The following is a 14,821-nucleotide window of genomic DNA, read 5'->3' as shown; positions in this document are numbered from 1 at the left end:
TTTTTCTCTCTAAAAATAGAATTTTCAATCTCCGACAATTCGCCCATCCCCATTTTTTCACGGAAATTAAGCCTAAATTCTAAGATATACAAGTATAATGATAATACTAATCCACACAACTGGAAATAATTATTAGTAAATTTATAACAACATTCCATATGTCCACCCGGATAGTCAGAATGTGTCCTCACAGCTACCATATCATAATTCGCCCCATTACAAGCCAATTATTTATATTTAGTGTAAAATTCCTCCCTTAAGATGATCTAGTCCTCACATTCATCGATCGGGGAAGCTTGTCCTTCATGTTATAAATATTGTCGTCGGTATGGTGCTTTCAGTCTCGACAAGGGCTAGAGTGACGGTGGATTCAGTGGACGATGTTGTCGCCGCGAACACTGCAGCCCCTTCATCTTCCACCGCTGCCGCCACCTTACTACTCACCCCAAGCAGTCAAGGCCCAAACGCTACTGGGGACCACCTCAACGTCTGCGCAAGACACGACCGGAGTAAGCTCTCACTAGGACTTAAATTACCGCTATTTCTATTGAGCTTAAGGGGGTCATCCCGCGTTTTTTTGACTTTTTTCAAAAAAAAATTTTGTGAAAAACTGGGTAAAGATACAAATACGAATTTTTCACCATGGATTTATTAATATCTTGAGTCTGCATAATACTTTTACCACCCCGATCGCATAGTTGGTTACTGAAATACAGAGCAATTTATACACCCATCCCCAGAAAAAGGTGTTTTTCTGCTGCCACGCTAGAGGGCGCTGTGATCACCTTGAAGAAAAAAGTAAACGGCAACCTTAGGTTTCTTGAAGAAACGCATGTACAGCCTTGGTTTCAATTTTTGTCCTTTTAGCGAAATCATTCGAACGTCATTCGGACGATAAATACGAGCTTTATTACGCCGATCGATATAAATCTGGCATGTTACCTATCACTTGTTTAACACTATAATTTCCGAACACTATATTTAGATATAATTGATGCCAAAAAAAAATTCGATTCCGCGATTCCGACACACGACAAAAATTATCGGACACTTTTCAAGTGCAGGACAACTTATCACAAATAATTCTAAAACACGTATGAAAAACCCCAACGTCCCGGTAGACACCGCAATTGACAATCTTCCCGCCATCTTCTTCCTCTTCTTCCCAAGGCAAAGCAGAGCAGGGCGTCAAACGGACAAATTTCCCTTCCGTGATCGAAATCCAAAGATTCAAATTTATACTTTCGAAATTTAATTTCAAATTGGAATCTTCGAACCTCAAAAGCGGCTAGGGAAATTATATCGGCGTAACACATCTTAATTGCAAATTGCCTATGATTGCCTAAATCCCCTCTGTAGGGTATAGCGCATCAACCACTTCTAGAAATGTGCTTCAACCGCCCCCCACCCCTCCTGACAAAAGGCGATGATCCCGTGGCAGGCTGATTTGGAGGCTCTCTCCACAGCATTGGTGGTCCAAATTGATAATACAGCCTTTCACTCGAAATCCAACGTATAAGAGTTACTTTATAATTTGTACAAAAAACTTGTGGGATCTACTTTTTATCTTGATTGAGAATCCAAAACAATGTAAATATGCTCTTTTGAAATAATAATAACGCTCTTCTTTTTTCTTGCGAATGCAGACGTAAAAATTTTATATGGTTGCCATCTACCCCTTGGCGGGGTATACCGCGTCAACTACCCCTGCACGCCGTCGTTAGCGGTTACCTACCCCACGATTTCCAGAGACGCCCGCATGCCATCTTTACTGTTCTATGCCAAGTGCTCAGGGGGCAACCCACTCGTCAGCAATTTCGAAAATATGGATTCCACTGCATAACTTAGCCAACAATGCAATTGTCCCATTTGCTCAATGTGTGACCTATCGACTGCCACTTCCGCCTTCCAATCACACTGCGTACATTGCACACCGGCCTGGCGCGCCGACCAAGCTCTTCTTTGAGATAGTGGCACGCCAGCGTACTTCGACGATACGACGCAAACAGGTGTTGACGAAAGGTTGGACCTTATGAGTAGCACAGGGGTTCATTATGCTACTCCAAAGAAAGAACATTAGCACAGAAAAGTCTCAACTTGACCTTGGTGTTGAGATAACTGCATTTTATGATTTTAGACAGGACAGCGAAAGCGTATTTGTCGCTGTTAATACGTTGGGCTCCGCTTTGGACCTATCGAAAGCTTTCTCGAATTCGATGAAAAGCAGGTGCAGCGAAGATCTAAACTCTACAAAATATTGTAAAATGATCCGTAGGATTTTGATGTGATCAATGCAGGAGGATCTGGAGCGGAAACTAGCCTGCTTTCTGTCAATCAAGCTTTCGAGATATTCTTTGATGCGTTCCAAGATTATTTTAGGCATTGTCTTTGCATCGGCAAGAAGCATGCAGATACTCCTTCAATTGTCATATTCAAAATGAATCTCCTTCTTTGGAATCTTGACGATTATTTTCTTCTTACTATCTCTGGGAAAGGTCTCGGACTCCCACGTAACAAAAATGATAGGAATTTAATCAACACAACGGATGAAATATTTCGTAAATAGTAAATCCACTCTTGTTCACAACAAGTCGGGAAAACGGAAGCTCAGCGCTTCGAGTATAAAAGGTTTTATTGACAACAACAGCAAACCTTAAAAATCTGACACGTTCGAAAGACCGGCAAAGAATTCCGCTCTTTTCTGGCTTCTAAGGTATATCTAATTGTCCTCCTTCTAATCTCTCCAAATAGCATGGCATTTATATTGGCTCTCTTGCCCTAAATTCCTGGTACCTCTCTTCCTCACCTGAATCCTTTTATTTCGCTTCTTGTTTTGCTATTGTTGGTATTATAGGCAACCGAGTCTGCGGTTCGGCCATTGTTTAGCTAATTAATACTTAATATATTGACTGCCGCCGAGCAAGTGCTTTATACTAGTGGTAACTACAGCAGACTGGATGGATTTTCTCTCGAGGTCAACAACCAGCTTACCTGGGGAACAGTTGGATGAAATTTGGAAATGTATGATAACCGGCAAGTATTAGAAAAAAATATATCGAAACTAGTCGTATTCTGTTAAATGCAATCTCTTGGAGAAGATGCTACTTTTTACGATTATGGGATTGGTATTACAAGAAGATTGTTTCTTAGGAATGGCTTCACATAAAAACTGTCGTCTTATAAATCCTAAAATCCTCATAAATTGGGTGAAAATTCAAAACGGAGCTGAACAAATTTTGTGTACTTATTTTTTTTTGCTTACGGTTTCGTACCAGTGTGGAGGTAAGTTATCAAACGCTGCCTCACCTCTGCCTGGAGGCACAGGTGTACTGAGCAGTCGAAAAGGAAGAAAACCTTGAAGTTTTACTTAGTGAAGCAGTGGATAGAGGCTAAATCATGTACCTTAGTATGATGTTAGATCACCAGCCCAACTTCAAAAACCACCTCAGCACTGACAATACGGAAGGAGGGAGGGTGGTACTGATTGGGCAAACCACAGAAGCGCCTATTGTTGGGAAGAGTGTGTACTTCGGCAAAAGGAAAACGGAGAATATAAGCGAGAAATGTCGAAATTTTTAAAAGCGGTTTGTTAGAGCCTTTTGGCCAACTTCGGATGAAGAAGTATTCGTGATTGCTGCGATGATACCGATTAGCATCTAAGCAGAGAAAATACAAAGGCTGTACCGTACGCATTCTATTGACAAAATCAAAGCACGACGCCACATAAGAAATGAACGAGCATAATCAGTGGTCCCCAACATCCAGAGTTGGATGATGCGACATCATGGAAGCATTCACTACGACTTGACGTAGTTTTGATTGGTCATGGGAGATATTGTTGATATACCCGAGGCAGGTTTAAGCTGCTTCCGGGATTTTAGGTTTCCTCCTCTTTGATTCCTTCAGTAGCTCATTTTGTATTTTTAAAATAGCGGAAATCGCTACCTCGACTAACTTCGACTTGAGAGCAACAATAAACCTTACTCATTTGGTTTTGTTTCTGCAATTTCGTAAGCACCTTCACCTACGCAAGTACGCATTAAAGAAAGGATTGCACCCATCTCGTTATGAGCAGTCCGCCAAGATTCGGAAAGATTCTTGCATGTACCCGGGTAGTATCGGGTGCTTTTTGGCAAGCATACTCAGCAGCCCTTTAAAACTTAGTTTGTTGTGTTTTTCTTTCTACGTTTCGTTATCAAAACCACCTCCGTTTTCTCATAAGTAAGCTTTGTCTGTCTCTTCCCAGTTGGGGCTTCACTACTCTATCGCGTATATCTCCACATCCACTGGATATTTTGTAGTATCAACTACGTTCAAGTCATGCGCAAAGTGGAACAATTGTAACCTCTTCTTGGACAGGAAAAACGATATTATATATCACATTCCACAAAAAAGACAATAGTGCAGATCCTTGTGGTAGACCCCCCTTTGGGTAGTACTACGAACGCTAGAGTATTTTGCCATAAACAACGATGATTGTCTGTCAATACAAAGATTTTTTAGCACCTATATATATATGTCTATATATATGTAAGTTTGGGTGAAATGAGCCACGCAAGTAATTACCTGGTTTGTCTATTATACTCATAAAAAATTGTGCTAATTGCTCAAATTCCGGATACAAACCGAAAGCATCGATATACACTTGAGTACCTACGACAAAGTTTTCAGTACTTTTGGTGGAAATTAACCCTTGGGAAAAATCTCTAGTTTGAATCTATCTAATAAGATAATAGATATAATAAAAGTGATGGCTCCTCATCAAGCCTCATTCATTATAGGCGAACGGTTGTAAGCAGTAATTATAAAGCAATATGTAATCTTCACGCATTCAATCTTTTCCGGAATGTTTTTTGGGCGCTAAAAAGTACTAATCTATGGAACAAATGAATCCGAAAAAAAAACAGATAAGAAAAGGAAACCGTTGATTTAAATTTCTTATTTGAGAAGGGTTTGGGATGTGAATTATATAATGTACGTATGTATGTACAGTTTGCCTTCTACCATTAATTGAAAATTTAATGTTTGATGCCGAACTTATACGGTTGGCCCTTTATGCGATCGGTTAAGGCCACATGGAGAACAATTAAATTGTCTTCCCAAGGTGATCGCCGGCAATTGTTCATCATCAGCTAGTGAAGGTAGATAGCCCTACTAGCACAATTTCTTACTTACTTAACTGCTTATCATGGTCAACTGCGAATAGAATTTGGTGGCCGTATAAACCAAAAGAAGACACGAACTTTTCTCAAAGCAATACATGAAGGCCCTTCATTTCGAAGATAAAATGCATCAAGATTTTCCGTGCACCGTTTTTCAAGAAAATCTAGAATTGGAAGCGATGAAGTAGTCACTAGATTATTCAATACCTGGAGGATGCAGTCCAAAAAATGCCAGTAAATTTAAATTGTACGCTATTTTTAAATTTTTCTCAGATAGTGACCTATAGGGGTGATATATATATCCTGGCACGGTCGAAAGGGAGCACTGAAGGAAATTCTGGCGAAGTTGTACGAAGTAACGAAAAAATTAGGCTTAAAAATAAAGAAAGAAAAGACTAAAATCAAAAAATGTTCACAGGAAAATAAAGATCATTATATCTAAAACTCGGCTTGTCCTGCCTTACGGCAACTAGACTTGGACGACAAACCAGGCCGGAAGCTTCAGGGGGCAGACCATGTAAATCATATAGACGAAGCAAGAATTTCCAGGCGCCTAATCAAAAGCAAGGTGTAAGTTAAACGGCCACCTGGAAAAACCAGAAATAGATGTGAGGAATCAATGGACGACACCATTTAAACGGTTCTCAACATCGGAAATCGAAGGATGCGGTCACTCCACCCAGAAGAGTGGGAACAACGACTTCGAGAGGTTAAGGATCGACGTCAAGATGTAACATCATAAAAGAAGAAGGAGGAAAACGACGAGGAAACGAAACACGCAATCAAGTGAGACGAAGAACTTTTGAAATTGTGACACGAAATAAAGGCTTTAATAATAGCAATAGATTCGCTATACTCAGGAAAGATGCTGGGAGTAAAGAGCAAGGCAGAGCCACTACAGATACACCTGCATGAGAAAACCAGTTACCGTCTAGAATTAGCTGCATGTTCTGCTTACTGAAAAATGATTGAGCTAAAAATATATCTTTGGAATATGAACGGCATTTGGTTGAGGAAACTGGAGATCCAAAACTTCCTGCTTGAAAACAAAATGGATATACTATTAATTTCGAGGCCTATTGGATGGGAATGAAGGTCTCGAATCAGATAGTTTCATTTCGAGGAGTATTGCGAAGCAACGCCATCAGGCTTACAAAATGGATGGGCCAAATAACAATAGTATATTGCTAACCCAATTCTTAAATTACTACGGAGCAGTACGATCATTTTTTCGGTACAATAGGGTACAAGTTTCTCACTGCTGGCGGCTGCAATGCGACACTTACTCATTTGGTATCACATCTTGCTTCTCCAAAACGAAAAACAATCAACATCACTTTCCACCGGGGGACTGACACATTAGCTAACTGACCAGCAAAAAATGCCAAACCTGATCGATTTCCTTATGACGAGCAACTTAAATCGTAACTTTATAATTGCCGAAGTGTCCGATTTTGCTTCAGACCGTTCTAATAAATAAAAATCTGTAAATGTCTCTGACAGACTGAAGTTTCAAAGGTGTATTAGCACTCATTTGATAACAAAAGTATTGCTGAAAACTGAAAGACATATAGACAAAGCTCCCGTGACTACCAATGAGGCTTGGTCCTCGCAGCAAAACGCTCCATTTCGTCACGAATAAGCAGGACAAAACCGATAACTGATGAGCTTTTCATCGAGTGGCTAGCAAGAAGAGAGTAGCCAAAATACAGTTCCCATCGCAGAAGAACCGAAGAGTGGTCTCAAATAAGATGGAAGTTTGGAGTCTTTTGTCCCCTTCATCGTAGCTCGACTACTCCCTTTGGATGGCTAAAAACGAAGCGCCAACAACAATGTGAATCTCCCATAAAAGACAAGAAGTGATGCCGAAAAGTGCGGCATTTTCCAATTATTTATGTTTGGCCTCCATTCAGTATAAGCAAATGTCCATCTTCCAAGAGTTACCCTACGAGCAGCACAAAACTGTACCCCTTTCAAAAGAAGGCGATTTTTCGACACAATTAAAAAACAGATCAACCCAATGGAGGGTCCAGGACATGACCTCAATACAAGAAAAATGATTGAAGAGCTGCCACAGATAGTGATAATCTACTTCACTTACTTTTTAAGCGCGTAAATACTGCTTCAATATTACCCTAAAGTTTGGAAAAATTCATAGATTTCCATGATTCCGAAATTAGGGAGGTTACTTCGTAAAGACCAATACGTCCCCTTTCTATTTTCTCAAAGGTATTTGAGAAATTACCACTTACGAAAACACTGTTAGTACTAGAAAACAATATAATCCCCTAACCAGTTTTGATTTCCCGAAAAATGCAGTACTATTGAACAAATCCACAAAATTCCCTAGATCTGGTCTCGAATTCAGCAAGTTCTGCACAGCCACGCAAGTTCCGATTAACATATAAAAGAAAAAGAAAGAAAGAATCTTTCAAGGAAGTTAACTGGGTCTCGTGCTGTACCTTATTTTTACTTTTTTTTACTAATATTCGCCGACGGTACAGTAATTCTTAGTTAGTCCCTCAGTCCATTAGCTGCAGGAGATATGCTCTACCTTCACCTCAGACAGATTGAACAGGGGTTAAAAGTTTGGAGAGTAAAAGTAAACAACACTAAAAGCTACCAAATTCCTTTCCACTTATCCGTTACTACGGAAGGGATTTCAGAGTGAATCCTACCTGCTAGTAACTTCTCCTACAATATTTAAGGAACAGGCGGAAGAAAGGGAAGCCAGAGATGTGAACGAAACTGACTTGATGCCAGTTCGAGTGATCGAATCTATGCAAACCGGATACCGCAAACCACTGAAGTTGTTAAGTGGAAAACAGACGAATGCTCTGCGGGATGAGGTGAAACCTATCATGGATGGGGACATGGGAACTGCTGCTATGCTCAGAGAAATCAAACACGAGGTAATCGAGTCTTCGGCGGAACGGTGTGGGGGAAACTCCGTTACACGTGGACTGGGGCATACGCTTCTTACATTACACATTAGACTAAGTTTATGTCGAAAAACATAAAGATTGGTCCTATCTGCTGGTAGCGAAGCTGATAAAGCTGCTGCCTTAAGCTTCTCCTTTTACGATGAAAGATCCATAGGACCGAGAGCTTGTGTCCTGATGTCAAGACGGTTAGAGGCAACCATGCTGGCACAGTTCTGTTCCCAGGTCTTAGTTACGGGCATCGTATAATACCAGATCAATGGAGAGAGGAAAAACATCATAGTTGCCTCTTTTCATCTACCCTATGATTCCTTGTATCCTCCACCGTCGCAAGAACTAAGGGATCTGGTGACCTATACAGAATCAAATGGTCTCAAACTCTTAACAGATTGCGATGCGAACATCCAACATATTTGTTGGGGCAGTAGCAAATGCAATCCAAGAGGAGAGAAGTTATTTGATTTTATCACTTTCGCTTCATGACTGCAAACGAAGGGTGCGCTCCTACATTCGTAGGACCGGAGAGAAGTCAAGTAAATGACCTTACAATCTGTACTTCAAAACTGTTAGAGTTGATTACACTGGCTGGGTGCTGGATGAAGTCTCACGGTCAGATCACCGATACCTATTGCGGGCGAGCAGTCTGTAATACAAAGGCGCAACCCTAGGAAAACGGTTTGGTGCAGCTTCTTAGGCGACTAAGGACTCCTTTGACGCTTGAAGATGAATTGAAAACTCTGAATTGCACACTTTTAGAGTGTTATAAAGAGGCTCGTCTTATTTCCCGAGGCCAAAGCGGTAAAACGGTTCCTTGGAGGAACCGGGAACTGCAAAAACTCAGGAAATGAACCAGGTGACTTCTGAATCGTGCTTGTAAAAGTATAAGAAGGAAGTCTGGTTAAATTTTGGGAACTCACAGCGTGAAAATAATAGGCTTCTTATGCGTTCGAAACGATGCTCTTTAAGAGCGTATTGTAAGGAACTGAAAGGCGACAGCGAAACTTCAAGGCTGTGCAGAGTTCTTAAAAGCGATGAGTCGTCCAAATTGGGCTCTCTTAGAAAACCCGACGGTATTTTCAAGAGCTCCGGACTGGAATCACTACAGACCCTCCTGGAAGTACACCATTCGGAGAGAGTTTCCGGTTCTTGCAACCCTTTCGATTCGCAAGTTTTGTGAGGTGAACTGGAACACTCCGAAAGTGGTTGTTACCTACGAAAAGGTGAGTGTTGTTGGCATATCGTCCTTTAAACACTTTAAAGCACCTGGCATGTGTGGAATCTATCCAGCAATGCTAAAGGAAGGTATGGAGCAGTTAGAACGAGTGCTAAGAAATATTTTTCTAGCATGTCTAGGTTAAGGTGGTCGTCATACCGAAGCCGCGGAAAGATGACTATTCTAATCCAAAGGACTTCAGATAAATTAGCTTCATTCTTGCTGCTTCGCGAGAAGGCGCTTAGATCGCACCCAACATGCTTACCAGCGTGAGTCTGCTTTTCATTCTTTGGTTTCAAAGATAGAGGATGCAACTCTAAAGGGTGAGTACGCGATGGGGGTGTTCGTGAACATTGAAGGGGCGTTTGACTGCGTGACTTTCCAAAGACTTTGTGATGTCGCCAGAGCGCATAGTATTAATGATACTTTAATTAAGTGGATCTGTGCTAACGCGGTGATTGCTGTGGACTGAAGTGAACGGCGATCGCTACCTAACAACAGAAGCAACAAAAGGCTCAAGGAGGTGCGCTATCGCCACTTCTGTGGAGTATGCTGATCGACTCACTACTATGCGAACTGCAAAATTTGCCAATACACGCTCAAGCTTATGCTGACGACGTGGTTGTGTTTGCCTGTGATCGGTATCTTGGAACGGTATGTAGAAATATACAACACGCTGATCTGATAGTCAGTTGGGGCCTCCGACACGGACTTTCAGTTAATCCAAATAAAATCACAATAGTATTATTTACAAAAAGGGGAAAATTGGATGGACTTTGTCTCCCAGAGATGAAGCGTACAACCCTTCAACTCTTTGAAGAAGTGAAATATCTGGGAATTACTCTAGATAAAAAGCGTCTTTGGAACAAACATGTAGACTATGGGCTGTACAAATGGACATTTGCCCCGACATGGGGACCCAGGCCTCATGTGGTAATGTGGATATACGTTGTTATCATTAAGCTGATGTTCGCACATGCCATCGTGATGGTTTGAGGTGAGACAAGAAAGTTTTCACCGTAAAGAGGAAACTAGCTGCCCTGCAAAGAACTGTGTGTCTGGGTATTACCGGTGCCATAAGCACGACATTACTCAATTTGCAGCCTCTGGATATATTTGTTTAAAGCAGCTCATAGACTAATTCGATTAAATTTATGGGGAAACAAATGACATGAGAGACACAGAGCATTGGAAGAGTTATTGGGAGTACTGAATGCAGTTCTTACAATGCCTTCTGATTATTGGGTCCCCATAAATCCGGTTGTTAGAAGATATGAAGTTACCCTGAAACTTAGAGAGAACTAGAAAGTCCCAGAGGTATACATGGCGGGATACGGGATACACCGATGGCTCAAAAATAAAACAGCGCTCTGGAGCCGGAATCTACCTTTCGATTAAAAACGAGAAGTGGACTTTATAACAGTTTTTAAAGCCGAAGTATACGCGATCCTAAAGGCGGCAAGCTGCATCACAATCTGCAGTGATAGCCAAGCTGTATTGACGGTGTTGAGTAGTCCTTTGATCACCTCGAAAATCGTTCAGGAATTCAGAAACCGTTCAAACTATATCTCCAGATTCAATACGGTGGAACTACTCTGGGTACCCGGTCACTGTGGCGTAGAGGGAAATGAAATCTCAGATGCTTTAACAAAGGAGAGTTCAATCTCCCTCATGCCATAACCGAAATCAGCAATTGACCAAGGCTGTCTAGAAAAACTGGAAACAAGCTTAGCTTTGATGCTAAACACACCAAACTTATTCTATCAGAAGCAAACATACTTACGGCAAAGTTTATTATGTCGAAAAGCAGGAAGACTTGCAGGAGTATTCTGACAGGCCATAATTAACTAGCTGGACATATGATCAGAATAGAAATTATTGAAGATGAAACGTGTTTCTCCTGTAATGAGGAAACGGAATCCACGGAGCACTTTCTATGTGAATGCCCTGCCTATGGACGCATCAAACATCAGATATTCGATGCCGATGTTCTGCAGTTGCAACCAGTAGCATCATATCCATTAACAGAAATCCTGCGATACGTTAACGAATACGGCAACCACGGCCTGAGCGCTCAGATACTATAGCACAACAGCTTTTCTCAAACACTCTGAACGGAAATTTTGTCTAATAAATAAATAAATAAAATGCATTCGAAAATTCTATATGATGTCATTACAATTCTAAATATTGATTTAAAAATCGGTTGCTACTCGTTACCTTACAAGCTAAACTATTCTGAGAGACTGATGGATCAAAGTAGAAGTAGAAATTAACTTAGGAAAAAAAAATAAAACGAAGCTACTTCCGTCTTTCTCCCGAATGAAAAAATGCCACAAATTTCCGATAGAAATAGAACGGCCAATTCACCTATAGTACGTTTAGATGAGTCGTAATTATTCTAAGACTGGGGACAGCAGAACAAACGTATACCAAAAAGGCTTGGTTTGCTACACAAAATTTGCCCCAAACCAATCACTCTAATGACTCGAATTATTTGGTAAGTTTTTAATGCTACAACAATCTAACTTTTTCCAACAAACCAGGTGCAAAATAAATCTCGAATGTCAGCAAACAAGATGTAAATCGGCATTACCATGATGAGACACCCAAACAGAGCCTGAGATATGCATCTAGTTGAAAATCTACGTCGCCTCATTAGAAGTAGCGAAAATAGCCGCTGATGACATTTAAGAATCGTAAATTTTTTAAACAAAATCAGCTTTTATTCACGTTTAACCTCATCCGAAGTGGAAAACTTTTCAATATCATTCATCTCACACGACTCTTTCACTATTTCCACATTTGTAAAATGATAAGAGAGGTCACGGTGAACGACATGACGCTCACTCGGTTTACCCACCCACAATTTTATATTGATCATGACTCTCATTTCCACTTTCATCTATTTACATTAGATGATTATTTTTTAGATAATTGATGCCTACAATATATGGGAAGTAATTTATCATGTTCTTTCTTAATTTAGAAAATAATTATGTCAGCAGATTTTCACATTACTCCTACACCTAATGTTACACTTTTCTCAGGTGAAAAGATACGAACCTTTTTCGCATGAAAACGGCATCAGCGTTGTTGAATATGGAAATAGTCTCTCAAACTATTTGAATACACTCAGTACAAAACCATTATACAATGATGAATTCCAACCCACTCACTATGTTATGTATCACCAAACACCACCTTTTAAACTTCCGTCCGACAAATTAGAATAATGCTTTTATAATTATCAGAAATTCTACGTCAACGATCACATTATTTCCGCATTATTACCATCAAATTACATTATCGTCAAAGAAACAATCAAAAATCAATCGTACGAACGCAGAACAACAGATATTGAATCGTAGATAACTCAGAGTCACAACCAGCGCATTATTACGTTATTGCAATGTTGCATAAGCGAAAAGTGAAATTGACCGAAGAAAATACCAACGACAAAAACAACGAAGAAATGGTCGTTTAACAAAAACCATGAATCGGAAAAACTAGTGAATTAATCCCAAGAAGACAGTCTTTCACCTATCTTCATTGAGTACATCTACAGCGAATGTGAAAGATACTCGATACCGGATAGTATCTCCAGCCTGAAAACTATTACTCTACAACTCCTATCGTCGTTTCTTGGATCTGTTATGTAGCGCGGCCCCAACGAAACTGATACCATTCGCCGAAAGAAGCCAGTCTTCATGAGCAAAGCTCCAACTTGGTGGTACCTCGCATTCCCCAAGCCTGCAAGAGGCTGCAAAATCACAGCTAGGCTAGAGCCGGTTAGTTCACGCGCTAACACTATGTGTTCACACTCTCCTGTTCGCTGGCCCGCTCCTATTTCAATGTTACCGAATCGCCTCTGCAAATATGCTAATTAATCTAAAGCCAAATGCACCTATCGACTGAGTCGCTCTGACACTTAGGCACGGTAGGCTGGATGCACCATTACCTGGCCTGATCGTAACGTGCAGCATTGGTACCTTGATTGAACCTTATGAGACTCCACTTCTTGTTTCGCCTCGTAGTGTGAGAAAACTTCTTCAAAGTCAATATCGATCGGTTTTTGCAACGAGTTGGTCTATCTTTATTGCAATGGATTAATGCATTTAAATCGTGAAGTGCAGTTTAACGTTTTAAAATTTCTACAATTTTCCGATTTTTTGGAAATTCTACTCGTATTGAAAATCGCAGAGCGGGTATAATAAATCAAAATGATGTAATTATTAGGCAGTGGAATCTTCTTGTGAAAAAGATAGAAGTGTGGATATATCTTGGAATATCTGTTGGAGTGTGATAGAGTATAATGCTATTCAATATTATTGTTATGATTTAATCGTGCCTGTCCCCGACTCTAATTGTGAATGGATAATCATATTGTCTTATACATGTAATAGCGTGAAGCGTCTTTTCAAAACTTCAAAACAAAGTTGTCTCGTTCTCATAGATTCCACGAAAAAATTAATAGTGAAGTCTATACTTTAGAATGAAAACCATTCGACTCCGCTTTGGGTTAATTCATGAAGTAGTACATAAACTGAATATATATGCGGTTGCCATTTACCCTTGTATTGGAGTAGAAAAGGTGAATGCGTTTACGCACAGAGTGTTGGACTCCCGCAACAGTACGCTGTCGGATTACCAACTAAACACCTCCCTGTCATCAGAGAACTAGCCTGCAACCATTTGACACATTATTTCGGGCTAGCCCTCCCGATCTCCCGGCATTAGGAGCCTTCAAAGATAGCTTTGCACTCCTTGGTAAGGAGGGCAACGGAGATCACTCCCGCAATCACCATCGCAGCCGGTTCGGAGATAATGCCATAAGCAGACGCCACTTGCAACGCTCTCCGCCTCTGCACTTGAGCAAGGCGCTTACGATGCACCTACTTATCAAGCCCATACCTCCACGCCATAGGGAGGAACCGACTGCGTTGCTCCCATAAGAAGAGGTCTCCTAGAGATATAGGGCCCCCAACATTCGCCATTAGCCGACTCAAGGTCGCGACTTCAGAAGAAGAAACTTATCTTCGAGTCGAGCATTAAACCAAGCTATTTAACCGCTGGTTTTGACTCTATAGTCAACTTGCCGATCGAGATGGAACGCAGGGTCGGGATTTTCCTTCTGGTCAAGATGACTACTTTGGTTTCTTCCAGCGCTTACCCGTCGCGTCAATATGCCAAGTCTGCTTTGCGCCTGTTCAACAGTGCGTCCGGCAACAAGTGCCACAACGTCGTCTGCATAACCGACTTGGCGCGACTCTTCGGGCATATCGAGTCTCAGTAGACTATCATAAGTAGCATTCCAGAGGCACGTCCCTAGGGTGGATCCCTTTGCTACTCCCGAGGTGATTTCCATCCTGATTTGGCCCTCTGGCGTCGCATAGAGTAGGGGGTGATCTTTCAGATAATCTCTCAATATCCGCAAGAGATAGCTTGGCACGTGAAATGAGTTTTCTAATGTGTCTAGGATATCTGTCCATCTTACGGAATTG

The 14,821-nt window shown here is 41.0% G+C and overlaps 1 protein-coding gene across 1 annotated transcript in view; it reads right to left on the bottom strand.

The window, feature by feature from the left end:
- The window catches only part of LOC119651347 (esterase B1), a 108,284-nt gene extending 95,306 nt beyond the window's left edge, over positions 1-12,978 (bottom strand). Inside the window, exon 1 of the mRNA XM_038054907.1 lies at positions 12,384-12,978. The gene's annotated coding sequence lies outside the window, so the exon portion shown is untranslated. The remainder of the gene's footprint in view (positions 1-12,383) is intronic.
- Between the last annotated feature and the right edge of the window lie 1,843 nt (positions 12,979-14,821).

Source organism: Hermetia illucens, chromosome 3 (assembly GCF_905115235.1).
Source record: "Hermetia illucens chromosome 3, iHerIll2.2.curated.20191125, whole genome shotgun sequence".
Lineage (NCBI taxonomy): Eukaryota > Metazoa > Arthropoda > Insecta > Diptera > Stratiomyidae > Hermetia > Hermetia illucens.
The sequence above is the reverse complement of the archived record's forward strand: the minus strand, read 5'-3'. Positions and strand labels throughout refer to the sequence as shown.